This window comes from Tyto alba, unplaced genomic scaffold (assembly GCF_018691265.1).
Source record: "Tyto alba isolate M040663 unplaced genomic scaffold, T.alba_DEE_v4.0 Super-Scaffold_38, whole genome shotgun sequence".
NCBI classification, from domain to species: Eukaryota; Metazoa; Chordata; class Aves; order Strigiformes; family Tytonidae; genus Tyto; species Tyto alba.
In genome coordinates, this window is record NW_024881313.1 from 40,157,719 (window position 1) to 40,183,739 (window position 26,021).

Sequence of the window (26,021 nt, forward strand, 5' to 3'; positions counted from 1 at the left end):
TCGTAATCCCTCCACCAACCTCACCCCACAAAGAATCTGTTTTCAAACAGACAAAAACTCATTAGCTGTTTTATGGGCTTGTTGATGCACACTAGTGGCTGACTTGTTTCTGAATCCAAAGTGAATTTCTGGAAAAGCTTTTAACTGTAGAGAATTGGTGTGGTTAGATACAGTGAGAAATTTTTAGGGATTTTTTTTTTTTTTTTCCCCTTCTCATACTTAGTATCTGCCTTTGTACATGATGAAAAGATCAAGTATAGTAGGGAGGCTTGGCTGTGATGGAGAGATCAGCAAGTCATATGTCCTGGGGCGGGTGATGGGGTGTTGAGAGCAGGGATCACCATCATTTGCAAGATAGCCTGGTGATTAGCAAAGTGGATTTTGAACAGGGCATGCAGTAGCAGAAAAAAAAAAAAAAAAAAAAATCTCAGATCCAGCCAGGTGATCTTCTATTCCCCACCACAGAGCTCTGGCTCCAGCAGATAGAGTACTGGAAGGAAAACTTTGTTGAAACACTTGTTAAGGAGGTTATGACTTATCTGGAACATCTGTCCCTGCATAAGCCATGTCTGTTGACTTTATAAACTCCAAGAGTGGTGGTTAACAAGAAAAAAAAAAAAAAATAAAAAAGATTGGTATTTTAAACAGCTATTCTGAGACAGACAGATGGAGAGGATGCAGAGGTGCAGGAGGAAAGAGAGCAATTCACCCACCTCGCTTTCGGTGACAAGGGTGGGAACCACTCCCTCTGAGCTCATATCCCAGGCTCCCTTTATAGCCGCTGCGGAAAAACAGGCACTTTTAAGGCATGATTCATGTGCCCTGTTTACGTGTCTACTTTAGGAGGAGATAAATCACGCCTGGCACTCTAGTCAACGCAACGACAGCTCTAGTAAACTAAACACTGCCAGTGCCCAGACACCAATTGGGACTTTTCCTTAGTATTAAAATCTTCTCACCTCCAGCATCGGGTAGCCCCATCCCAGCTACATATCAGGGATGGTGCTTATCCAACTGCTGAGCCATACCCAGGAATATTCCTAGCCAAAGGTGTGCCAGGGACCCGCCAGCCCATCGCTCCGGTGCCTGCTGCAGGGCCAGAGGGGTTCCCCAGCAATAACTCATTCACTAACGAACACAAATACCATCTATTTTAAGCAGACCTCTGCTGGCGCTGAAGAGAGCCCAAGGTGACTAGTTCCAGTGGAGACATCTGCATTTAGTCAACTGAATCCTTTCTAAATGTTATTTTAAAAGGCTGCTGGCAGTTTATACTTGTCTGATTTTTTTCTTCTTTTTTTTTTTTTTTTTTTTTTTTTTTCCGAAGCACAGTAACAACGGTGAAGACAAGTGTGAAAGCAAATAGAGGAAAATAATACAAGCACACACACACAGAGATACACACACTCCCCTAAGGCCTGTGGGACTTGCACTCCTAAAGGCACTTTTAGATAGATTAATTTAAAAAGCATCAGGTCAGATTACCCAGAGAAATTTATTCTGATTTTTCAAGGGACCTTAAAGACTCAGCTTTCAGAAGGGCTTTACCTTTGCCTCGGCACCTCAGTAAAATCTGAAAAACCCATTAACATGCAACAAGCCCCAGTGCAGGATCCCTAGCTGGATTTTCCCAAGAGCACGCCATTCAGTCTCTTAAGCTTGTTGTAAATCACAGATGCTCAAGCTAACGTGGTGCAAGGAGGCTGAGCAGCCTGTCCCAGCACGGCACGACCATGCTAATCCACAGCCCAGGGTGGCAAGCCCAACATAGGGTTAACTTGACCCCAGTTATGCCACACCAGGGCCACTGTCATCCCTTCTCATCCCACATCATAGACATGCCCAGGAGAGCCAAGACCCTCTCCACAAACCCCTTTGAGATCAGCAATGCCTTTCCCAAGCAAGAGGAATGCAGACAGTGTCCCCAAAAGTCTGACCTTTTGATCCCTGGACATTATTACACTGCATGTTGTTGATACCAGGACAAAGGAGCATAATGAGCAGGAATACCTTTAGGCTGGAAATTAGAAGCGGGGCTCCTAAAAAAACATAGAAATTCCTGAACAGCCTTCCAGTCAAGAGTTATGGAGATGAAGAAGCCTAAAATACAGCATTACTGCTCTGTAACAGGTGAAATGTCTGGATAGCCAGTGACCAGCCACAAACCCCCCGACATTTATACCAAATTTGCTCTGATTTCAGAAATAATATGCATCCTATCATAGAATATTAAAATGTTTTGGGTTGGAAGGGACCTTTAAAGGACATCTAGTCCAACCCCATCCTCTTTCTTTACGCATCAGAAGAGATTGTAGGTCTTTTCTTACTGCAGCTGCACCGGGAGCAGAGCCTTTGGTTGGTCAACTGGTGCAAACATCACCCTTCTGAATTCAGAGTGGGGTTCTGGGGGGAGCCTGGGATGGGATTGAACCCCGAAGGGATTCCCATCCCACCCGCTCATATACAGATGAGCACTGCCTTATGCATACACAGATGTATGCACACACACACAGCCCTTGGGCACTGCCTGCACTCGGGGCTGTGGCTTTAGCTGCTCCCTTGGGTGCGCCAGTAAAAACTCTTAATGCACTTCCTTTTTGTCAGAGAGATGGTTGAGGAGCTTCGGGAGATCCTGGGTATGGTGAGTCCTCACAACTAATATGGCTAGCTTGCAAAACGAGAGCAATGAGCAAGAGGAGAGGGTTCCAGCTCCAACTGAGCTGACCTGAGAGTGAGCCGAAGCTGGAGCACTTCTATCATTTTCTGCTCAGGCAATTGTAGACTTCATCTCCACCATTAACACTTTAGATCAGAAAAGAATGATTTAGTTTTTGTTGAGAATTTTTGCTCAGTGTTTTTATTTTATTGTGGCTGAAACTAGAAACTAGACCCCTTTTGAACCGCGTATTTGATTTCTGATAAAATCCATTATTTCACTGCGCACAGTTTTGTTAAGCACCAACACAGACAGTGGATAAAATACATATTTAAATAGCTCTGGTGCTGATAAAGGGAGGGCTAGAGAAGTATTCCCATCTACTTGCAGAAAAACCTGAGTAATTTTATGTACTTAGACTGATACAGAATAATTTAAGGTATATTCTTGATTTCAGGGGCAGGGTTGGACCACCCATCACCTTGTCCCATTGGACCTTTAACCCACCACTGTGAAAAAAAATACAGCAGTCAGTTCTTTAAGGCCACGAGGGATGCTGAGATTCTTTGCTGTATTTGAACAAGCATCTCTTGAAACTCTCCGTGTCTTAGGATATGTGATGCAGCCAGGCTGAGATGGGGAGTGGGCATTTTAGCTGAATTTGTTCACATTTAGAGTCTCACCCTGGGACTATTATGTATTGCTTCTTGTGCTGATTTCTCTATTAATTTGAATTTTTCCCTCTGATGTGGTTCAGCCACTTTTGCTCCAGTGTTGCTTATCTTGGTAATAAGTCATTTCTCCTTCTAAAGTACCTAAAGCATATATGTATTGAATCACACCAAAATCAGCTCAGCCGTCTTTCTTCCTTGGCCTGTGAGATGTAACCAGTTGGTCAGGTGTCAGTCGTGGTGGCCATGATGCTTGGGAATGGCCAAGTTACAATAGTGGGAGTCCTTCTCCTTCCCACATCATGTCATGGAAACACCACTCTGCTTCCATTTCGGAAGCTCTGCCAGGTGGAAGAGGAGAGGGGAAAGCTGCTTCTTCTTCTAGTGAATCTGCTTCTTCACTACATCATCTTCTCTCTCAGCCTTGCTGTGCTGTTGATGAAAAGATCATCTTTGGTCACCATGATTAAAAGGGTTTGCAGATCTCAAGAGTGTGCTAAGCCCCAGTGAGACACAGAAGCAGCAGAAGAAGCTGGGATCTAACAGGTGGTTGGAATAATCAGTTACTAGCGTTTCACATCAGAGAACCGCGCAGCACATTACTATCCCAACCGCTAATTAAAATTGCAAGCACCCCGCTGAAGTGGCAAGATGCATTGTAGCAGCTGGTCAGAACGTTTCCCTCAGCATTTTTGCTTTCCCAATGAAAAATGGCTTCTTGATGAAATGGGAATGTTGACTGAAAAGCTTTTTTCATAGGAAAAAAAAAATCCTCTTTTTTTTTTTTTTTCTTTTTCTTCTGAAAAAGCATAAAATCTGTCTTCCTCCTTCACAGAGCAAAAATTTGAACCTAGGTAAAAAATCAGCTATTCAGAGCAAATAGATTTGTCTAATATTTGTATGTTTACATTTTTTTTTTTTTTTTTGCCATGAAAGCCTACAAGAGCACAGAGAAACAGCAACATTCCTAATGGTGCCAACTTCTTTTGTTGCAGAACTAACTGCTCTTCAAGTAGCTCTGTGCCTTTTTCCTTACAGCCAAAAACCACAGACCCACCAGCAAGGGAAAAGAAAGAAAGACCCCAGAGTCCTGGCAGCAAGTCCTGTGTGTGTTAAAGCATTTTACCTAGATGCAAGCCAGTGATTCCCTATGAACCAGCCTTGCAGCTCCTAGGAATGACATAATACTTTGGCATCTTTTTGATTAGGTTTTCTCATGGGAATCTATTTCTAAATTTGCCATTTTGTAGTGCTCAGAACTTCTGCTGAATGGGAAAGAACACGCCGATATTAATTTTGTCATTGACATTTTTGTGTAGAGAAGAGACTGAGGATGCAAAGAATATGAGAAACGCTCCACACAGGGTTCGTGTAGACACCTGCAGTGTCTTTCTGTATCTTTATAGATAATGGAAATCTTGTTCATGCTGTAAATGTACGTGAGGCACTATGTAACCTCACCTGAAAGCAGATATTTAAAATAGAGTTGATCAGTCATAGCTATCAAGTGTCTGTTTCTCCTCATCGACTTCAAAGGGAGTGCAGAGCTTGAATGTAGATATCTGAGCTGGAGGTGCTCAGAGTTACATGGGATGGATCTCTGCAATATCCTAGAGAGACCTATAGGTGAGAATATGTACCTTCCTTTCCACATTGTACCCCACCAGGTGCTGTTGCGTACCCTTGTTATAGCAGTTTTGATTTCTTCATACTGCTTCATGAAAATATGCTTCTGGTGTGAGGAGGAAGAGAGCTTTGCTCAGATCCAGACTTCTGTCCCTGGCTTGTTTCCCAAATCCCTTACACCCTTTTTGGAAACCTTACCCTTATCTTTGCCTACTTGCATTGTGCCAACTTATGTCCACTGTGTAATTTACACCATTGCTGACCTGATATGAGAATTTGGCTTCTGGAGATCCACCATGTTTGCCCCATCGGGGCTTAAACAGTAGGGTGTGTTATTTCTTCTGATAATCTACCTTACCCTACTTCTTGTGCTTTCCATGGAAATCTGCCTAAACCTGGTTTTGCCTCTGTTTATGACTAGTCCGGAACAGCGCTGCCCGCTGAAATCAGTCACTTGGGTCATAGGTGGGTCAAACAAGCATTGACTCACGGAGCAAAGCCATCACACAACCTGCAGTCAGGGCTGAGAACAGACACACCTATGAGGAAAAGGTGCCCAGAGACATCTGTCTTGTGTCTCATAGCAAAAGATCCAGGGCATTTTCTGAGCAAATTCAACCGGGAGACAAAATAAGACATTGAGAAACCTTCAGAGGTTTACCAGACTAAGGAGTTTGTTGTTACAAGAGAGGTATGGAAACCTAGAGCTGCAGTCAGATCCAGGGGACTGGATGTTTGAAGACACAGTGAGTATTTCCAGGATTACAGCTATAAAAAGTGAGTTGGAAAGGAAGGAAGAGTCGGGGGGAATCTGTAACCTCAGCCTGCAAGTTTCTAATGATGAGGGGTGGAGAACCACCTCTTGAAAATGGCTATTCCAGAATATCATTCTCAGGTTATCTCTCAGCTTTCCCAAAACATCTGAGGGGGTTTCCAGTCTTATCTGCTCTTCTGTGATTTCTACTCTCAGCAGTCATTGTTGGCTATGCTGTAGAGCAAGGCTGAAAGGTGCCTGGGTTGACAAAGGGTCCATCACACTCACGCTGTTCCGCTGTTCCCCTGATCCAGCCCATTTGGGTAGACTTCTGTAAGGCATCTGATAAATTGGAAAAGAAAAAAAAAAAAAAAAAAAAAAGCTTTTTGGCCTCTGAACATGGAGAGGAGAGGCTCGCTCTCTTCCCCAGAGGGCAGTGAGCCAGACAACTGTCTGACTGTCACAAATCATTACTGCCAAATGAACAGCATCACATTTTAGTCCAATAAAGAAGGGTACACAAGCCCAGGCATTACCAAGCCCCCGATTTGGGATGCTGTTTAATGAAAATAGGTCTGATAGCTCAGTGCCTGAATCCACCGGTGGATGGTGGGAGCATGGCAACGTCTCAGAGGGGGCCAATGTGTTGGAACTGTAGTGGGGCTGAGGAATAGGGTGGGAAAACACAGGAAGGTGACATATGTCAAGGCCACAACAGTAATTATATGATTTTCCTCTATGATCTCTTTTAACTCTATTTTCTGCCACCCTGCTAGCCTGTTTGCAGGACACCCAAGGAGGTGCAGATTGAGTCACTACATTCTTGTCCACACTAGCCTAGAGTAAATGCTGTGGGTCTCACCCAGGTGAGGGAGATTCTACAGGCAGGAGGAGAAACAGACTCCTTGGAATAAAAATAATCAATGTCTGTAGGAAGCAGGATCCTGAGCCACACTTACAAGAAAAATTGAACTCAGCCATCACCCAAGATTTTACCACTGCACACAGAAATGGAGGGATGTCTTTTATTTACCCCAAGCCTTTTGCAAGGGAAGAGATCTTGGCACAAGCCACGAGCTCTTTTCTGCAGCACATGGGGAACCTTCAAAATAAAAACAGGTGTTCGTGTTGATTTGGTTTTTTCGTTGCTCCTAGAAACTACCTCGATTTGCAGGGTTTTTACTGTCACAGTGGTCTTAGTTAATATAATGGACAAAGACGTCACAGTCAAGAGAAACCTGGTTTTCCTGGAAAGCTTAATACCATGAAAGCGCTTTGCGGCTGCTCTCCAGGAACAGCAGCTTGCTGGTGTCAGCATCCTCTGGCACAACAGCTACAGGACCAATAGGGCTCTGGCTGCCTGAGTGGTTATATTTTGCTGCCTGTGCTTATCATGCTGACTCACAACAAACAGGATCAGCCCATTGCTGTCTTCTCCAGCCGGTGGTTATCCACATGCAAAAAGCATCAGCCTACTCTAGTGGGTTGGCTGAATATTTGAACAGTCCTGGGCAAGCATCTAGGCTCTGAGACAAATGGGGAGAAACTTCCTTCAGGATTAGAAAAAAAAAAAAAAAAAAACAAACCAAAAGTGAAGTAACATCTGCAGAAACTTGAATGTGGGCTGGATTGCTTCCTCTGTTGCTGCACGACCCTCCACCATCCCAGAACTAGGATCCAGAACAGATCCATGCTCCCAGGACCTCCTTGAGTCCTAAGGAAATCTCTACTGCAGTTTTTAGGTCCTGGCCATCTGAGACATGCTGAGATGACTTTCTTTGTTAGTTGTGTCTTTTTTGCTTGGCACCTTTGTTCCCAAGGACGCTAGCAGGAGATATTGTCATGTACTGTGATAGGCAGTCCATTAGTCATCTGGTTAAAACTGTCACACACACAAATTTCAGTATGAGATCTCCCTTTCCATTAGAGCAGATAATCTTTGTGGCCCATCTTAGGCAGATGATAAGATATGGACCTGTCATAAAGCCTTCAGGACTCCACTAAGATAAAATGTTTCCCGTGCACAAGCATTAAATGGTTTTCCTAAGAACATAAAAGAAGACAAAGTCACAGAAGGGATTTCATCCCTGCTGTACAACCGGGGAAAGTGGGGAAGCTTACCCAGCATAGCAAGGAATAGAAACCACATTTCTGGTGGTCTAGCATAGGATGGTGAGCAATCAGTGGGTCTAATCCACCTTGTGCACATCAGCCCTGTTGCTCTACATGGGAAAGGGACCTAGCGCACAGCAACGGTGCGGGGGTTGACCCCCCCTCAAAAGCCTCCTCCCACCTCCCACACCAGCTGCAAAACCTCCTGTGGACAACGAAGCCGATGATGTATTTCTGCAGCAAAAGCTGGGAAGACCTGAGAGTGCCTCTAACGTGATCGCGGAGGGGAGCCAACTCCTTGTGTACCCGGTGAGGCTTTCCTGGCACCGACCAAGGAATGCTGGCACCGCCAGCTCCTCCAGAGCTATTAACAGTGCCGCACGCTCCGGGGCTGCAGAGAATACTTGCATTGTGTCGCAGCTGCCCTTGGAGATCCCACCAGGCCATGCTCTTCCACGCCACCCACCACAGAGTTCCACCACACCGGGCCAGGGCTCTGCGTTTCAGTCCCGGGGTTGGGAAGAGGTTCTGGCAGAACAAAAATTCAGAAATTCAGGCTCCGATTCATGCAACCCTCCCCCCTCCCCTCATTATACTCCCTCTCCTGCTCTGAAGGTTTGTTTGCGCTTGCCTACGTGCAGATGAGGAGAAGTTCAGATTAGCATCACAGCAATGGGATTGTGTGCAGCCTGTCTTGGAGGGCTGGCCACCCCAAACACCCTGCACGAGCCACAGCAATTTGCACATCCTCTCCTGCCAGAAGTCTGTAGCTTCTACTGACTCCCCCTAAAGCCATTTAGACTCTGTTCCTGAATCCACAACACTATTTAAACTCTCAGCATTCATCTAGGTACCTGCAGATCTCAGTTCCACTGTAGGTCTGAACCTGTATCTTGCTGTAAGAATTCAAAATGAAGTCTCCACGTACCAAAGATAATTTTAACAAGGACCAAACCAGCCTATCTCAGAGTCTTTTTCATAGCTTCCTGCTTTTGGATGCTGCAGATCTGATTTCAGCCCTGTAAAAGCAGTGACTGAGACGCAGCGACTACCGCTATAAGTTATAAATAAACTGGAGAGGTTCCTGGGTTCCTGGTTCTGTGTTCATGACTATCATCTCAGACATTAAACACTGAGCATGGTTCCTTGGCTGCTTTTCACCTGGGTGAAAGACCCTCTCCCCGTGCATCATGCATCATTCCTACACCACAGTTTGGCTCCTTTAGAGGGTGCAAGAGTTTGCCAGAAAGGATGTGGCTTGTCCCATACACCTCAGGGGCAGAGAACAGTGTTGGACCATTCGATTCACCCATGCAGACCCATAACATCTTTCCTAAGCACGATTCTCTGGCGCTTGGCTGGAAGAACACATTCTGCTCTGGACGGTGTCCGTAACCGAGATCCTTCCCCTGGTTGCAGACATGCTCAGACACAGTTGGGTAGCCAAATGCCAGCGCAGACAAACAGGCCTTATGTGGATGATATCTAGTTCGGGAAGGAGGTGATCCCTCACACCCTGGGAATGTTTATTTGTCTGCACTGATCTCTAAACTTAGGCGATATGAAGCCCATCGATGCACATTTATGGGCGCACCATAGTCACAGCTGCCTGACCCCCGCCATGGCAGCTACCCTCACTGAGGGACTATCTTCCTGACAAAACCCATCTTGGCATCTGTTCTTGCTGTGCCTTAACCTTGTGTTGCCATTGATCACTAGTACCTCACCTCAGGTACCAGCCAGGTTGCTCAGCACATCCCACACAGGAGGGTACATGGAGGTGCACCCCGGAGAGAAGAGATATTGCCCCTCTGCTGCGAGCTCTCTGAGCCACCGAGGCTTCTCTGCTTTTGGCTGTGGCTGCTGGCACACGCAGTGCAGAGGGGGAAATGGCGTTCAGCCCGTACCTGCCTGGCCCACAGCCTTGGCACAGCGTGCTCAGGGCATGAATGCCTCGTCTCCCTGCGGTCTGTGTGCAGTAGCATCCCGCCAGCAGACGTGACCTGGCACGAATAAATCCCAAACCCTAGCACTGGGGCAGCAGGCTGAGGGATGTGGGATTGACCATTTGCAGCAGAAATGTCTCAGGAGCATCCACCAAGCCCCTTCATGGACATCAAAAATTGGAAGAATTAATTTAGCTCCCAACTGACTTCTTCCTCAGATTGGAGGGAAGAACAGAGGGATGCACCAAGCCAGCTCTGTGTTGTGCCTCTGTTACATCTGTGTGTGTTTCTGGCTGGGGAATTGCTGGGACTAGAGGCTGGACACATCTGGATGCCTGGCACTGAAAGAGCAAAATGCACAGAGGGCTCTGGAAAGGAGCAGGTTAGCCTGACCTAAAGGCTTCCTGGTGTCACAGGTCTCCAAGCTGCAGTAAGGAGGGCATGCCAAGACTTTGCCTCCCTTGCAAAATTCATGGGCTGCATGGGGTCACGGTGTGATCTTGTGCTTGATCACTGTCCAGGGCTCAGCAGCCTGCTGTAAGATGAAGAGTTGATGTTTTGAAAGGGGAAAAAGAAAAAAAAAAAAAAAAGGAAAAAATCAAAAAAAAACAAAAAAGAAGTCAATCATCGCACTGTCTGGAGCAGCTGCACTGGAAATTCAGTCAAGCCTTCGAGCAAAAAGGCTGATGATTTGCCAGTGTGAAGGCTGTAGTGCAGCAGTTCAGGCTGCAGGAGCTGTTTTCTCATTTTCTGTTGCAAGCAGAGCTCCCCCTGACACCAATGGAAGAGCTTTTAATGCTTCTGCAGCTTGTTACTGCTCATTGTAGCTGTCTGCTCTGAAATCTGTCTTTTCCTCTCCTTTCACCGCTCCCTCTCCCAGTGAGAGATATTTGCACAATGAAGTTAGAGGTAGTCAAAACAGATAAAGCAAGGAAAGGCGAGCAGGTTTGCTGTGCCTGGGGGGAAACTGAGGCAGAAAGAATGCCACCTGCACTGACTTTTCTAACTCCCAGTGATACAGATGTAATTAGCTTCACTTTGCAAAGGCACCTGAGCATTTCCAGAGTTCAGTGACAAATTGCTAAGACAAGATCACTCTGAAGGCCCAGCTGAGATTGTTTGGCCTCTTGGCGAATGCTCTGCCCTGGGGGGTGCTGAGCTCTGACCCGTTAGCTCTCCCAAGGAGCTGAAGCTGCAGGATCCTGTTTGCCAGTCAGTGCCGGGAGCTGCCTGACCCCGCGTGTGCTCCCAGGTCCTGGCCCTGCTCCTTTAAGTGCCCTTCTGAGCTGCCTGAATTTCTAGTCACCTCCATAACTTCTCTCCTTTTTGACTGGCAATACTGGGCCATTCTAGGGTTGAGAACTATGAGGAACATGCCGTGACTGCAGGGACAAGTCGGATATAACAGGATTCAGATGATGAAGTGAGGATATCCTCAGTGTAGTACCTTTACGTGGAGATCTAGTCCATGAAGTCAGTGGATCCTAGAGCATGATGTACTTTATTTTACAGCCTGACACTGTTCCCTCATTCACTGTCTTTTGTCCAGATCAGCTCCCCTCATTTCTAGATGCTCCTCAGCTCTGCCTTGAGTTTTTCAGTGGTCCAAGGGTGATGCTCCAGTTGAGGTATGCCAAGCATGATGCTACACAAAAGCATCTCCAGCTGGACCTTTCCTTTCCCTTTAGTTGAGCAGCAGCCTACACAAAATTGCTTCCTGAGAAATCCTCCTAGGTCTCTGGAATAACCATTCAACCTCATCAGCAAATTGAAATCTCAGAGGGTAAAAAAACAAACATAAGTGCAAAGCCTGGGAGTCAGGATCCTGTACAGCAGAGCTGGAAATGTCTTTTCCAGCTGGGATTGACTGAAAACCTCAGGGCAGCTAAACCTCTAACACCTGCAGGGCCATGCACCCAAAGTTTGGGGGCTTTTGCTGACAGAGGTTGCTTGTTAGCTGCTTTACATGCATGGGGTTGCACCAAGAAAGGCAATCTGGTCTTGACTGTACAGCTAGGGAGATGGTGAAGTGGCATCCCAGTAGGGTTGCTTCCCACCTCTGGGAATCCATAAAAGACGGAGGCAGTGAATACATCACTGCCTGGCCTCCACTTGAAAGCCCAGCTCAGCAGCCAGCAACTTGAAATGCCTGAACGCGGGTTTGTTTGATTAATGTATTCAAAAAAGAGAGGGCTTTGTGCTGTCAGGGCTGTCTTTCAAGCAGGACCCGACCTCGCTGTTAAAATAGCTTCGTGGCTCAGATCACACGTGCCGAAGATGATGCTCCAGTTGTCTTCTGACTGCTCAGCTGGCCGTGGGGATTTGGCGGCTGTTGTTAGCGGGATTGCTGCGAGTCAGGGTTGGCATCGTGGAGGTGGTCTTGGGGGTGACAGCAGCCAATCGTTCCCCAGTGCTTCACAAGTATTTGCTTGGACTTTGGTCATAGCTCAGCAAAAAGCATAGCACTTTGGGGGTTACCGCTGGTGATGGTGGGCTACTGTCCACGTCATCTCTCCTTGGGACTGGTCCAAAGTCCCAAAATTTCCTGTGATAATACCATTTATTTTAGAAACTGGAATAGTTTTTTCCTGAAGAGATAAACTCTTTGGTATTAGCTCCTGCACGTGCAGCACTGGGGCCGCAGGTCATGCAGCTGGGCCATAGTAGTACTGACAACTGTCCTTAAAGGATCTCTTATAGATGGTGACCCATGATGGTAGCTGCTCTACATATACAGGGACAGTTGATGGTTGAAGCAGATGTGACAGGTGAACCCAAATCCCTCCTCCAGACTCTGCTGTGAACAGCAACTGCCATTACAGAAAATGGAATAATTTTGCCTTTGCAAAATGACGCGTCAGAGTTTACTGCACTGGCAGCTCCGAAGCAGAATCGTTCATGGGAAACGAGTAGGGAGACTGCACAGATGATGAGACCTGACCCACCACACTGCTCCATGAGGTTATTAACTGGTCTCCAGATCCAGTCTGGATGCCATCGGTCCTGTAGGATGGGTACAGTGCAGAGGGCCATGTGTCACCTGCCATTGCCAGTAGCAACATACTGGTCAGGTTGATTTATCCCACTAACCTGGGCAGTAGGGAAGGGAGCTCAGGGCTGATTGGTGAGCTTCATCCAGCCTTGCTGGGGAGGAGGTCATGAGAGGAGTGGTGCCTGCACTGTTAGAAATCCAGGCTCAAACCCTCGCATGCTGACTAGTACTTGCATGATCAGTGGTGGCAGACAGTGAACTGGGGACTGGTGTGACTCGCAGGGGACATGGATTAGCTTCTTCAGGATGAGTTCACCCCAGGCTTCTTGTAGAGTCAGTGGAAGCATAACCAATACAGCTAGCAGTGTCCAGAGCACAATTAATCTTATCCTGGTGTCAAAGTCCTAACGCAGAGCAGAACAGCAGCTCCCTAAAAGCGCTTATGTCTCTCCTCTCCTTCTGAAGAAACTCTGAGTATCAAGTTCTGATGACACATCTGCATTTTAGATGCTTCAAAGTTAGGTGAGATGTCAGCAGCCCTTATCACACCGTGCCTCGGTTCCCAGAAGTTGATGGTAGTAAGGACACTGCTCTACTACGAATGAATGCAGAGCAGCTCAGAGATGTTTTTATGAAAACCTTTCCAACAGTCACTGGATCCAAAACATCCTGAAATACCAATTCTGGCACACTCTTGGCAAAGGAGAGTGGCTGTGCCTTTGGACATAGCTGGAAACCCAGGGCAGCCTGACAGTGGGACCACCCATGTATCTTGCTGGGGAATCAAAGTGTGGTTTACTGGTGATATCTGATTCTCTCACCTCTGCACTGCTCAGAAAAAAAAAAAAATGGTATTCTAGTCACTTTTGTGGCAAATAATAAGAAGAATAAGGTTTTCTCTCTACAATTGCACCTGGCGGGAATTTAATGATGTTACAGTCAACATTGTAATGACAATTTTACAAACAATGTAGGAAAAGGTCGTTTTGGCTGGATTTGAAAGAAAAAACAAAGATCTTTGTATGTGTAGAGCTGGACAAGTATATACAATATATGTTGTTTCTATATATGGATCTGTATTTTAGCTAATTTTGAGCATCTAAAGACTGCTGAGGTGTGACAGTGGCACACCAATTATTATTACTCATGGACTAAAGTCACCAGAATGGTTTTTGCTAGTATTACTAGTTAATAATAGGTAATTAATTCTTACTACTTTTACTTAAACTTATTTCTACGAGTGTTTACTCGTAGGCATTTCTTTTAATTGTTGTCTTAAATGGCTTTCAATTAAACACTCCACTGGGAGTATTTAATTCTTCAGCATTAATGATATTGACCTGGTTTCAGACAAGCAACAGTAGTTGTGAAATGGAGAGAATCCCATTTCTGTGCAGTTTGGAGAGCTGAGTAAAGGCTGTTGGCATCCTCCTCCCAAGCACAGTCCTCCAGGACACGTTGTGCTTTATAACCCCCAGCTCTTTTGCTGCTGGTATGAGAAATACAAGTAAAAATTATTCCTTTTCTAGAGCTCTAATCTCGTGATTCAATATAGATCTTTCTTCTGCGCTTCTTATTGGTACTTTCCACCCTGGGAGGATAACAAGGGAATATGTGTCAGAGTGCGTTAAGACAGTTCTGTTTGCATACTTGGCCCAGCTGACTGCAACCATCTGTCTTGTCTGAGGACAATTCTGAGTACTTGAGTTAAAGACTGAATTGCAACTCCCTCATCCAGAGAGGAGATTCCTAGAAAGGCCTTTTTTTTTTTAAAAAAAAAAAAAAAAAAAAAAAGCAGTGTTTGAAGCTCTGAAAACCAGGAGAAAAAACTAAATGAGGCAGCTGGTTTTGAGAGGTGCAAGAGAAAGGAGGGACAAAGGGGAAAGAGTTGGACTTTCCCCATGAAGAATCAAGAAAAATACACCCCTTCTGTGTTCTGTCCAAGTGACATTATCTGTCACATAACTGAAACAGACTTTCTTAAAATATTTTCAGGACCACAGGGTCTGTACTCAGATGATCCTCCTTGTGTCTGTGGTAGGAGCATGCGAAGGAGGAAAAAAGTGTCCATTTTCACAAGAGAACCCCTTCCATGGCCTTTTGAACTCTTGTTTTACAAGCAAAATGAAATGTAAAAGGAAAGAGAAAGGGCAGAAACCAAGCCTTGCAGCTTTGATAGTTGCAAAACAATCATTGTAGACAGCAAGGTATGAAACTGAAACAAACCATCTGCTTTTAAAAAATGAGGGGAAAAGAGAAAGAGAGAAGCCAGCATTATAGCTGGGCTCACACACTGGGAAATGTGGGGTCTTGCAGCACAGTTCTTTGTACCATCCCTGGAAGATGAGAGAAAGATACAGGTGTGAGCCGAGACAAATCAAAACACAATGTCAAAGTGACCTCTACTTTCTTTTATGTTCTTCCTGATATCTCAACCAGTGGGACACAGATACAGGGTTCCATCAGCACCAAACAAGGAGACCTCCAAGTCACAGGAGGGTCAGGCATCACGTTCAGCTACCAAGTAAGCACCAAGGAGCAATCTTGCTTCGCCCTGGAAGCTCAGAGAGCGCAGACCTGCTCTCCTAGCTCGGGTTTAAGCCTGAAGCCCCTGCCTTGTTCTAGGCAGAGGGAACAGTCCTTCGGTTCAGTTGATCTCAAGCTTGGACACCAAGATGAGAAGTCCAGGATAGGATTTGTCTCATCTCACATGAAAGATCTGGAGACACATGGATGGTTCCAGCTGAGTAAGTCCTTCTCTGGACCCACTGTAGTCAGAGGGCTGAATTGGCAGTTTGAAGGTGTGATTCATCTGAATATTTTAGACATTAGATTTAGGTTGGGATTAATCATTCCTGACTACAGCAATCCTGTTGCACAAGTGCAGAGTGTGACGTGTTATTTATGATCCAAAAATATAACTCAAATCAGTACTGATCACTGCTGGCCTCTCTATACTGGCACCATCTTGTAATCACCGAGAAGGCCACTTCTGCTCGGGCAGCAGTGATAAGCAGTTGTGGTGAATTTTCTCCTTGCTTGGAAGGATATTTTTTCATAGCTTGGCCTCTTGGGTTACACCTCATTTGCTCCAGGGGTATAGAGCAGGAAAGCAGGCAATCGTATTGTTGAGACAGATGTTCTCCTAAAACTCCAGATCCTGGAAATGCACCATAAATGTCAGTTCTCCTTGATAAACGATATGTGCTGACCATAAATCATGAGATCACTTAGTAATAGAGACAGCATGCCAGGATGGCTAAGGAAGGAGATGTATGCAGGTAATCAACTTGAAGAATTTGGAAGTGACAAGGATGATAAAAGTCCTCTTCTATTGCTGCCATGGTATCACTCCATTCCAAAGCAATTTTTTGCCATATGTTCATAAATGCAGTAGATATCCATGTTCAAATCAGTTAATTTCCATTGGCACGAGTTATCAGAGTCTGCAAGTTATGCTTTGTCCAGGCAGATTTTCTTCCCACTCTTCTTGGGCTCCTTGAAGGATGAGACTTCCCCAAGGCAAAGTGAGAGCAAATGGGATTGGAAGGGCAGCAAGGAGACCAGCTCAGCCTGTATTATTCCCCAAGAAACAGTGACAGGATGCAACATTTCAAATTCTGCCCAGCATCTTTCCATGCTGAAATGTCTTCTTTCCATTCACTGGCATTTTTCTTACAGCAGTCATGGGAGAACCATGCTGCGGCCTCGACTGTGTTATACGTGGGCAGAGAGGATGGATTCATGATTGAGGGTAGGAGTGTGCCCTTCTGCTTACAAGGCAAAGAGGCACTGAGAAACAGCAAGGCAAGCTCCTCAAAAGTGTGTAGACACTTCTTAGACATGGGAGCTCTGGGTCTGAGGGTAGGATGAAATGCAGAGACCAACCAGCCTGGTGAGGACAGACGTGGGAAAGGCTGAGACAGCCCTGAACACAGCATGAGGTTAATCCAGCTTTCTGTAGCTGCAGCACAGGGACCCAGAGCAGAGACGCCTTGCTGTTCTGGAGCAGGCAGTGGTTTGGGTGATGTGGTCAGGGGTTTAAGGCAAAACCACCAACTTACCAATTTACCCTCTGAGAGGCTGGGAAAAGCAGGTAGAGGACAGAGCAGCTTGTGCACTATCCTTTCAGTGCTTTCCCAGCTTGTGGCCAGAATCTTATTTCATCAGGATCCAACCAGCTCTTCCTTCCCCTTCACATCATCTCCTTTCTCCCCACCTTCTTCTTCATCTGGGTGCCTCTCGGGTCTCCTCCTCCTTTCACCCTTCTGTTTTCACACCCTCTTGATTTGATTGCTGTATTCTGATGTTTACAAGCTCAATCTTCAAAAGCAGTAGGACATCTCAAGAGCTTGATTTCCATCCTCTGGATGGGGTGAGGGACAGACACACGCACAGCTTCACGTGGCAGGACAGCAACAGAGTCCAGCTCAGCACCCACCTGCCTGAGCTCTCAAATCTGAATTCCTGCCATTGTTGCAGCCTCACTGTGGGTGATATTTGGCAGGGAGAGAGAGAGATGGGTGCTTGTCCGTCATGGGGCATAGCATGTCCATGAGTCCAGGGTCTCCTGCTACAAAATGACCTCCCTTGCCCCATCCTCTTCACCACTCCAAGCAAATCACAGCTCCATAGCTTTTGCAACTAGCTGCTGGCAGCAGATCATGCCTCTGCTCTTTCCCTACTGTATCTCTGGCTGGGCCAACTGGCACTTTGGCTTTATTTATTTTTAAATCTTTCCAGCGTTAACCTGAAAGGAAATAGGTTTCGAAGCATATTTTTTTTTTTCCCAATGTTGGAAATAATGACTATTCAGTTAAATTAAATCCCTCAGGGCAGAACAAATACCACTCCTTTCTCTCCCTTCCAGTTTGCAATGAATTGCCCTCAATGGATTTTGTTGTTGTTTTTGTATAGCTTTTATGCCAGGGCACTGATAACTTGCAGGCAGGCATAGGGTAAGAAGCACGGAGGTAGCAGAAAATTAAGACAGGGACTTAGATTATTTGGGCAGTGGATAAATCCAGCATTGCCCAAATTAGAAGAGAATAAACACTGTTTATCTGTATTTACTCTGCTCTGTCTCTCCACGAGGGAGATGCTGTAAGCCATCACTGAAATATGAAGTGCCAGGCCCTCACAGTCCAAGCACAAGTCCAGAGCATCTTTTAAGGGGTGAGGGATGTATTTTGCCTCAAGTGCCAGCTTCCAGAGTCAAGTGGTAGGGTCACAATCTCCTTCTGAACCCAACAAGGAGTTTTGCTTGCCAGGGCGCTTGTGCCCCCAGTGACTGCAAAAAAGCCAGCATACAAATCCAGCAAATCACAAGCATACCTGTATTTCTTCCATGAAATATAGCCAGACACGGGGCACAGTTAATCACCAGTTGAGTTGCAGCCTGACAGATCCTACTTTGCTATAAGACTGGCAGCAGACCCAGTAACAGAGATTACACAGGGTACATTTTGTCCAAGACAGCACATACAAATCTCTGGTCCTTCCATACTTGCCAGGGTTCATCTGGACCTGACTAAAGCAGCAGGGCCCAGTGGCCAGGAGATGCAGGGCTTGTACAAACGCTCACTTGCAGAAGTGTAGGAAAACAGAGAAGTCAATCTAGATATCTAAACCAAATCACAAAATACTCAAGATAATCTACCCTCTCCCATCTAAAGGAAGGCAATTCCATTTATAAAAAACAAGGGTCAGGACCTGAGTTCTACACCATCCCATGTTGCCACTCCACCACTGACCAACCTCATGCAATAACTTGTGTTCCCAACCACCTCCACCCTGCCACATTTTCTTGATTCTGAGCAATTCCCCATCACCACGAGCTCCTGACTGAGAGTTTTGGCTCAGCCCATGGCAAAGGATACATGAGCTCCTGCCAAAGGCAGCTGAATCCCTACTCTGTGACATTATTTAGTTGTGCCACCCTTGTCTGCATGCCTGGAATCGATACTGCATTGTCTTCAGCCCAGCCTGCTGCTCTAATAGCAGTAGAGATACGCTCACCTGTGGCAGCTGCAGGTCTGGTGGCAGAGTAGCTCTGAGGTCCCCAACATGACACAGAATCAGTATGATCACTGAAGGACATGGACCTGTTGGATTGAGTCTAGAAGAGGCCTCAAAGATGCTCGGGGGGCTGGAGCAGCTCCCCTGGGAGGCCAGGCTGAGAGAGTTGGGGGGGTTCAGCCTGGAGAAGAGAAGGCTCCGGGGAGCCCTTCGAGCGGCCTCCCAGGGCTTAAAGGGGGGACAGGAAAGGTGGGGGGGGACTCTGGATCAGGGGGGTGGGGATAAGATGAAGGATGATGGTTATAAATTGAAAGAGGGCAGATTTAGCTTAGATCTAAGGTAGAAATTCTTCCCTGTGCGGGAGGTGAGGCGCTGGCCCAGGGTGCCCAGAGCAGCTGTGGGTGCCCCCTCCCTGGAAGGGTTCAAGGCCAGGTTGGACGGGGCTGGGAGCCCCCTGGGCTGGGGGAAGGGGTCCCTACCTGTGGCAGGCAGGTTGGAACTGGATGATCTTTAAGGTCCCTTCCAACCCAAACCATTCCATGATTCAATGATTAGACTTACATTAATCTCCTAATTCTAACAGCTATTTTGACCCTTATAGAGTTTAGGAGAGGGGTTGCTCCATCAGCAAGGCTGGAATGACATTCTAATGTAATTTCCTTCCCGCTCATGCTCTCAGCTCAATTGCAGTCTCTCTTGCAGGAAAATGACTTAGTTTATGACTTTATATGGTTTGGTTTGGTGTTTCAGTTAGACCCTTCACCCAGCTCACCTAAGGTATGGTTAAAGGAAAACCTTCGAAAAGTTCTGTCACACTCATCAGAGTTGACCAACTGTTGGTCTCTGTGCCCCCACCCCAGTCCATCAGGTTCACTCCTCACAAAAAGACAGCACTACGACCACCCTTCCAGAGGCGATCCCCAAAATCGACAAGGCTGGTTTGGCATGCGACTTGCGCAGCCGGCCCCACCTGTGTCCCACTCTTTTCCCTCCATATCACCAGCACTGATGATTTAATTTTCACATTTCCCTTCTTCCCTTCTTTCTCCTCAGCCCCTATCCTGCCTGCACCTACTTTCCACTTCACACCAGAGACTACCTGGTCTACTACTGTCCAAGATGGTGATCACCAGCAATCCCTTGCCTTGGGCCCATCTGGCAGCTGTGATGCTCTCAACCCCGACCAAGGAATCTGTTTGCCTTCAGTTATTTTTTGAGCTGCTGCCAGGGAAGTTTCACAAAAAGGATAGTGTTATTTCTGAAAATGAGTCCCATAAACAAGGATGAATATGACCTCCCCGTTGAGATTTGGGGTTTACTTTAGTGGCTGGGAGATCAGCCAATGGAATGGAAATACCAGAAAACATTATCATAATTACCCCATGGCCTCCTCTGGGGGCAAGGGAAAGGGGGGAAAAAGGCTGAACCAAAAGTGATTTAACAGCCTCTGGATAGCATTGTCATTTCACCCTTCCCTGCTTGGCCTGCCTTCTGCTCTGCATTTCTGCTTTCGCTGAACAAGGGGGAGAAAGACAAAAAAAAAAAAAAATATATATATATATATATATATATATATATATATATAACGTCATTCCTAGATCTCTTCCCCACAAGGAATTTTTTTTTTTTTTCTTCCTGGCAAAAAACGGTGCTGGGAAGCTGAGAGGTGATAAACATTAAGAAAGAGTAGCAGATGGGTTTTGATTGCAAAACTGAGGAGGTCAGAGAAGATCCCTTATCCCTTCCAGCTGCACCTAGTCTGCAACAGCAGGAGCAGAGGGCAAGGCTGTTCTTCTGCATCTACCTGTGTAGTGCCCAGCCTGGCTGCATCCCTTGAGCTGGTATAAATTTGATGCCAAGTAAGCTCAGTGCAGGAATTTATGCTGAAGAAAGTTCAGGAGGGCTCATGAAAGGGGATTTGCTGTCAGCTTTTTTAGAGTGATTAATTTCTACAGGGCCACAGTGACCTCATACTTCCAAATAGTTGGATTTAGGAGATGTACCTGTCTGTGACACTATTTCTGACCTCCCTCGGATGCTTCTCTTGCTCATGCAAGCAAAAGCTCTGCTCCTAAACTCCCCAGATCTTCTCAGTGCTGTTAAAATGACCAATTACTACAGTTGCCAGCTGCCCAAAGGAAAAAAAAAAAATAGGAAAACAAAAATCACCACAGCTGATCTGATTTATTTTAAGTGGTGGTTTGATGATGGAATGAATTTCAGCTGATTTGCATAGCTAAATGCTCAGTGACTATAATGGGAACTCTGGGTAAGGACTTCAGGTTGGTAGATCTCTTCCTAGATGTCTCCAGTTGGCCAACAAGGCAGGTATTAGGTGGGTAAGTACATATGGTGTTTATTCCTTTCTGTTGGTTAATGCATATCTGCAGGGTGAGAGGTGTTGGGCTGCAAGTGGGTGGGTTCATAGTAGAGGATCTTGGTAGAAGGTGAGTGAAATGTTGACTATGCAAATCTTAGTGCTGTTGTTGTTTAACCCCAGCTGGCAACTAAGCACCATGCAGACACTTGTTCACTCCCCCCAAGTGAGATGGGGAGGAGAATCAGAAGGGTAAAAGTGAGGAAATTGTGGTGTTGAGATAGACAGTTTAATACGTAGAGCAAGCAAAGAAAAATAAGGAATTCATTCACCACTTCTCATGGGAAGGCAGGTTGCTCAGCCATCTCCAGGACAAGCAGGCTCCATCACATGTAGCGGTGATTTTGGGAAGACAAACGCCATCGCTCCAAATGTCTCACTGTCCCTCCTTCTTCCTTCAGCTTTATGTGCTGATCATGATGCCATATGGTCTGGGATATCCCTTGGATCAGCTGTCCTGGCTGTGTCCCCTCCCAACTCCTTGTGCATCCCCAGACACTCTCTGGTAGGGTAGGGAGCAGAAAAGGCCTTGGCTCTGTGTGAGCACTGCTCAGCAGTAACAAAAACATCCCTGTATTATCAACACTTTTCAGCACAAATCCAAAACACAGCCCCATAGTAACTACTGTGAAGAAAATTATCTGTATCCCAGCCAAAACCAGCACAGGTGCTCATGTGGATTAAGTGCTACTAGCACCTCTTACCTCCTTTCTCGTGGTCCTGAGCAGCAGGAGCAGAGAATACACGGAGTAGATTGTGCTGAGTCTGTCAAACTGGACCATATCCTGAGTGTACATGGATGTTCCTGAATGCTTAGCAGGGCACAAGTCTTCTGTGGCCTTAGAAAAATAGAGAGTGTAGTTATATCTGAAAATAGCCTTATTCAGTCAGTCTTCTGTCCTAACAGACTATCCTCATGAGCTGCCAGTTTAGGATGCTTAGAGAAAGAGGCAGCTCTTATGGTTGTCGCCTTCCAGCTTTTGGTGATCAGCAGTCTGTGACCTTCCTGCATCAGAAATTTGCATCCAGGCTACAGTGTTTAACAGCTACGGATGGATTTGTCCTTTATTTGTCTAATCCCATTTTGAATCCAGTGATGTGATTTTTCTTGCATACGTTTTCCTGTTTCTTTTAGATCTTCTCTTCACCTTGTGCCTCCCAGGTTTCAAATACTGCAAAACTGTGACTAACTGCCCCCCTTACTCTTCACTACCCAGTATCTTACAGACACTTCTCATACCAGTATTTCCAGCCACCTCTCTCTCCCAGACTTGGGATCCAAATCCACTCCAAAGCAGTGGCTGCTTCACTGGCAGTAGCTCCCACAGCCCATACCTCAGCACTTCTCAGAATGAAGCTGCTTATTTTGCTGCCTAGGGATATTCCGATTCCAAAAAGCTGGCATACGCAACTGCTAATGATTTTAGCAAGGCCGTCCCAGAGTAGTTTTGGATCAGGTGTTGAGATTGTTTGTCAAAGAGAAAGTTTTGCCAAGCCAGAGCCAAATATGTTTAATAACACGAGTGCATCTGTGTTGCGAAGAAAAAGTTCCTGTGGATTTCTTTTAACCTTTGACAGCCAGGATGGAAGGATGAATAGGGCAGCGTTGTCTTAAGATCAGAAGATCCAGAGCAAGAAAATGCTCAGGAAAAAGTGGTATTGAGCAGGTAAAAGTGCTCCAGCAGCTGAAAGCTCCAAAACTGTTCTATGGTTTCCAGCTCTGGGTGTCTGCCCTGTCCTACCTAGTGTCTCTTGAACGCAAGGCTGAGCCATTTCAGTGTCTGATCCGGCAGCATACTGCTTGATCCTCTGTCCCTGGAGAGCTTTCAGCCTGGCTGACACATGGAAATGTCTCAGCAAGGGGTTTGGCAAGGGATGGAAAGTAGGGTTGGGACAGGAGGGGATGGCAAGTTCAGAACCAGCAGCTATCAGCCCAGTTTTACTTAAGTGTTAAATGTGGGTTATTAAGCAAAAGGAGCAGCATTACCAGACCATGTAGTTTTCCTACACATCTACTGAGAATAGCTGTCTCCTTCAAGTCACAGGATTTAATGAAAATCTCTATTCTTACTCATATATGAGTTTACATACATATTTTAGCCTCCTTGACCAAGGAGAAACACAGAAGGACATGTCCTAAACATATCCCTTCACATTTAAACCAGTTTTGGGGGAAGGGAGACGATGGGGAGTGGTTTGGGTTTTTTAAAGGGTCTGGCAGGTTTGGGAAATTCAAGACCAGTAATCGGAGCTCAGGAAAGCTGAAAACCTGCGTTAAGTTCAGAGCTCTGCCCCAGCCATTCTTCCCAGCTCTGGGCACAATGCTCAGTGACTTCTCTCCCTTTCTGGGAAGTAAAATTTATTTTCTGTGCCTGGCCTGGAGACCATACATCGCTCTGGCTGGGAGCTGCCTTACTCTCAGAGCAGTGCCAAAGGAGCCTGAGGACTAAGCATGCAAGGGATGAATCATGTGAAATGCCTGAGGTCAGATTCTACTCTGCCTCTATAAATCCAGACTAACTCCTCCAGCTTTGGTGGAATCACTCAAGCGTTTTTCAGATATAAATGACAGCAGGATCTGACCCAGAGGTTTTATGTTTCCAATGAAAGAGTTGAAATGCGGGATGTTGCCTTAAATGTGGACAGGCCAAACATCTGGAAAGGGATGGCTTTGTTTTGCATTAACGTTAACGCGGTTTTGAAACCAACTCCCACTTCTGAAGGATTTTTAGCATGGATTTTTTCCAAGGACATGAAAAACTAACTTCTGTTTTACTCAGAATCCCCTTATCAGATCTAGCTATCCATCTGTGTGTCCATTACCACACCAGCTGCTCAAACATCCACCGTTCCTCTCCATAGGAGCACTCTGGGAAATTGAATCTGAGTTTATTTCTAAGCTGGATTTCATTAACCCTCATTATGTCATTTGTAGTAAGTCTTGCTTGAGAACTGATTGGCCTTCAACTGATTTATCGTACTTGCTTTCCAAAAAGAATTAACTTAAATTGAGTGAGGGAACCTTCGTTCTGAATAGCCATGCTTTTGGGGAGTACAACGAAATGTCATAACAGTCTGTGCTTCAGAGGGATCGAAACGAGCAGCCACCTCCATGGGCAGGCTCTACAGTTTGTCAACAGGTTTCCTTCTCATCTGAAGATCACTGCTGGCTTCACAAGGTTCTGTCTTTCCTTTTCCTTTGTCTGCCTGTACTAATACGTTGAGGTCTAGGTCTGTTCCATCCATCAGGATGTGGAGCGCTACCCTCAGTTTTGCATTATGGATTTACAGTGGCCAGTCTCAGCAGCACAGTCAATATAAGTTAAAAAAAAAAAAAAAAAAAAAAGAAAAGGAAATAAAAAAGATGTTGCTTTATATTAAATGGTACTGCAGCCCTTCTTGCTTACATTATGCTTTTACGAGTGACTGAATGCCAAATTTTGTACAAATCCAGAGAGAGGCAACATCTGCTCTCATTGCATTTGTAGTCTGATTAATCAAGACAGACAAATATTAGGGAATCAGAGGAAATGAGAAGAGCAGTGACTTATACCAACTTACTGCATCACTTAATTCTCTTAGGCTGGGGCCTTACCAACATCCTGAATTCAGGAGCCCTATAAGGCTCTTCTGTGCTTTGAACCAGTTTCAGGGTTATCTTGTGGATGAGGATCCCTCCCAGTCCTGAACTTCCAGAGACTCTTTTGCCATGACCGGCAGAGTACCAGGGGTGGACCCAAACCTCAAAGGTTTCACAAGGGTGGTCAAATCCTGCAGGTCAGAGCCTGCAGGGGAGGCTTACCAGTAGATGGACATAGCACACAACTTTCCTCACCCCTTTCTATGCTGCAAATCACCTCTGTACAACCTGCATCACCCATTCAAATCTAGGGCAGAAAATGAATGCAAGAGAAGGTTAAGTATACTGTTCTTTTAGAGGGAGAAAGCAGGAAAGAACAAACACAGTATCACCCCGGTGTAGCTGGGATGGGTACAGTGAAATTTCCATCCATTGCTACCAAACTGATGTGGGGGAAAGTTCTTCCTAATCTCAGACTTTATCTGGCAGTGGGACTGATGCTGGATGTCTGAGCAGGACAAACAAGCGAAGTACCCAGTGGACACAGCTGAAAATGAAAGCAGCCACATTGCATTAGATCAAAGTTCTGAATGCTAGAACAACCGAAGTATTCATAGAACAAGCCTTTCCCCCCAGCTTCCCAAGGCCAGCCATGCCTGATGGCGATGGGCCAGCTTCATGAAGCAAGATTTTTTTTTTTTTTTTTTTTTTTTTTATGGCCAGCAAGTGCCTTTGAGGGCTGAGTATCACCACATATCAGCAAACAGAGGAAGGTAAAACAGGCTCTAGGTAAAGCACCCTCCCTGTCCCCCGTCTTCTTATCCCTCAACCTCTGGAAACCTTACAGCAGGAGAAATCTAATCTTCCCAGGATGATGCTCACAGACCCTTTTCCCTGAGCCTTCAGTCTTTGGGGGGGAAGATGCTGTCAGCTCACAGCCCCCTCTGCTCATGTTCTTGGATTTCGGTAGGAAGTTTACAGAGCCCGATGCCATGTGGCTGAAGGCCTGCATGCAGAGGTGGAAATAGCACGGCATTGATGATGGCAGGTTGCAATTCTTAGGAGGACAGAAGTCCTCAGTACAATTTTACTAGAATATTTTTCCTCTTGGATAGTATCCTCATCCTTGCAAACTGGGGCACGCCACCCCAGACATTGCTACCTTCCTCTGTGTGTGCATGTGTATGATGTGAGCGATTGCAGCGTGCGCTTCTTTTGCCTCTTACACAGATGATTCCATGTGGCATCTTGCAGGAGGTGTTTCTTGGGTCTCTAATTGCTGAGCAAAA

At 45.9% G+C, this 26,021-nt stretch overlaps 1 protein-coding gene across 1 annotated transcript in view; it reads left to right on the forward strand.

Moving 5' to 3' along the window:
• Nucleotides 1–26,021, forward strand: part of PTH1R (parathyroid hormone 1 receptor) — a 119,121-nt gene that overhangs the window by 37,845 nt on the left and 55,255 nt on the right. The gene's annotated exons all lie outside the window — the stretch shown is intronic.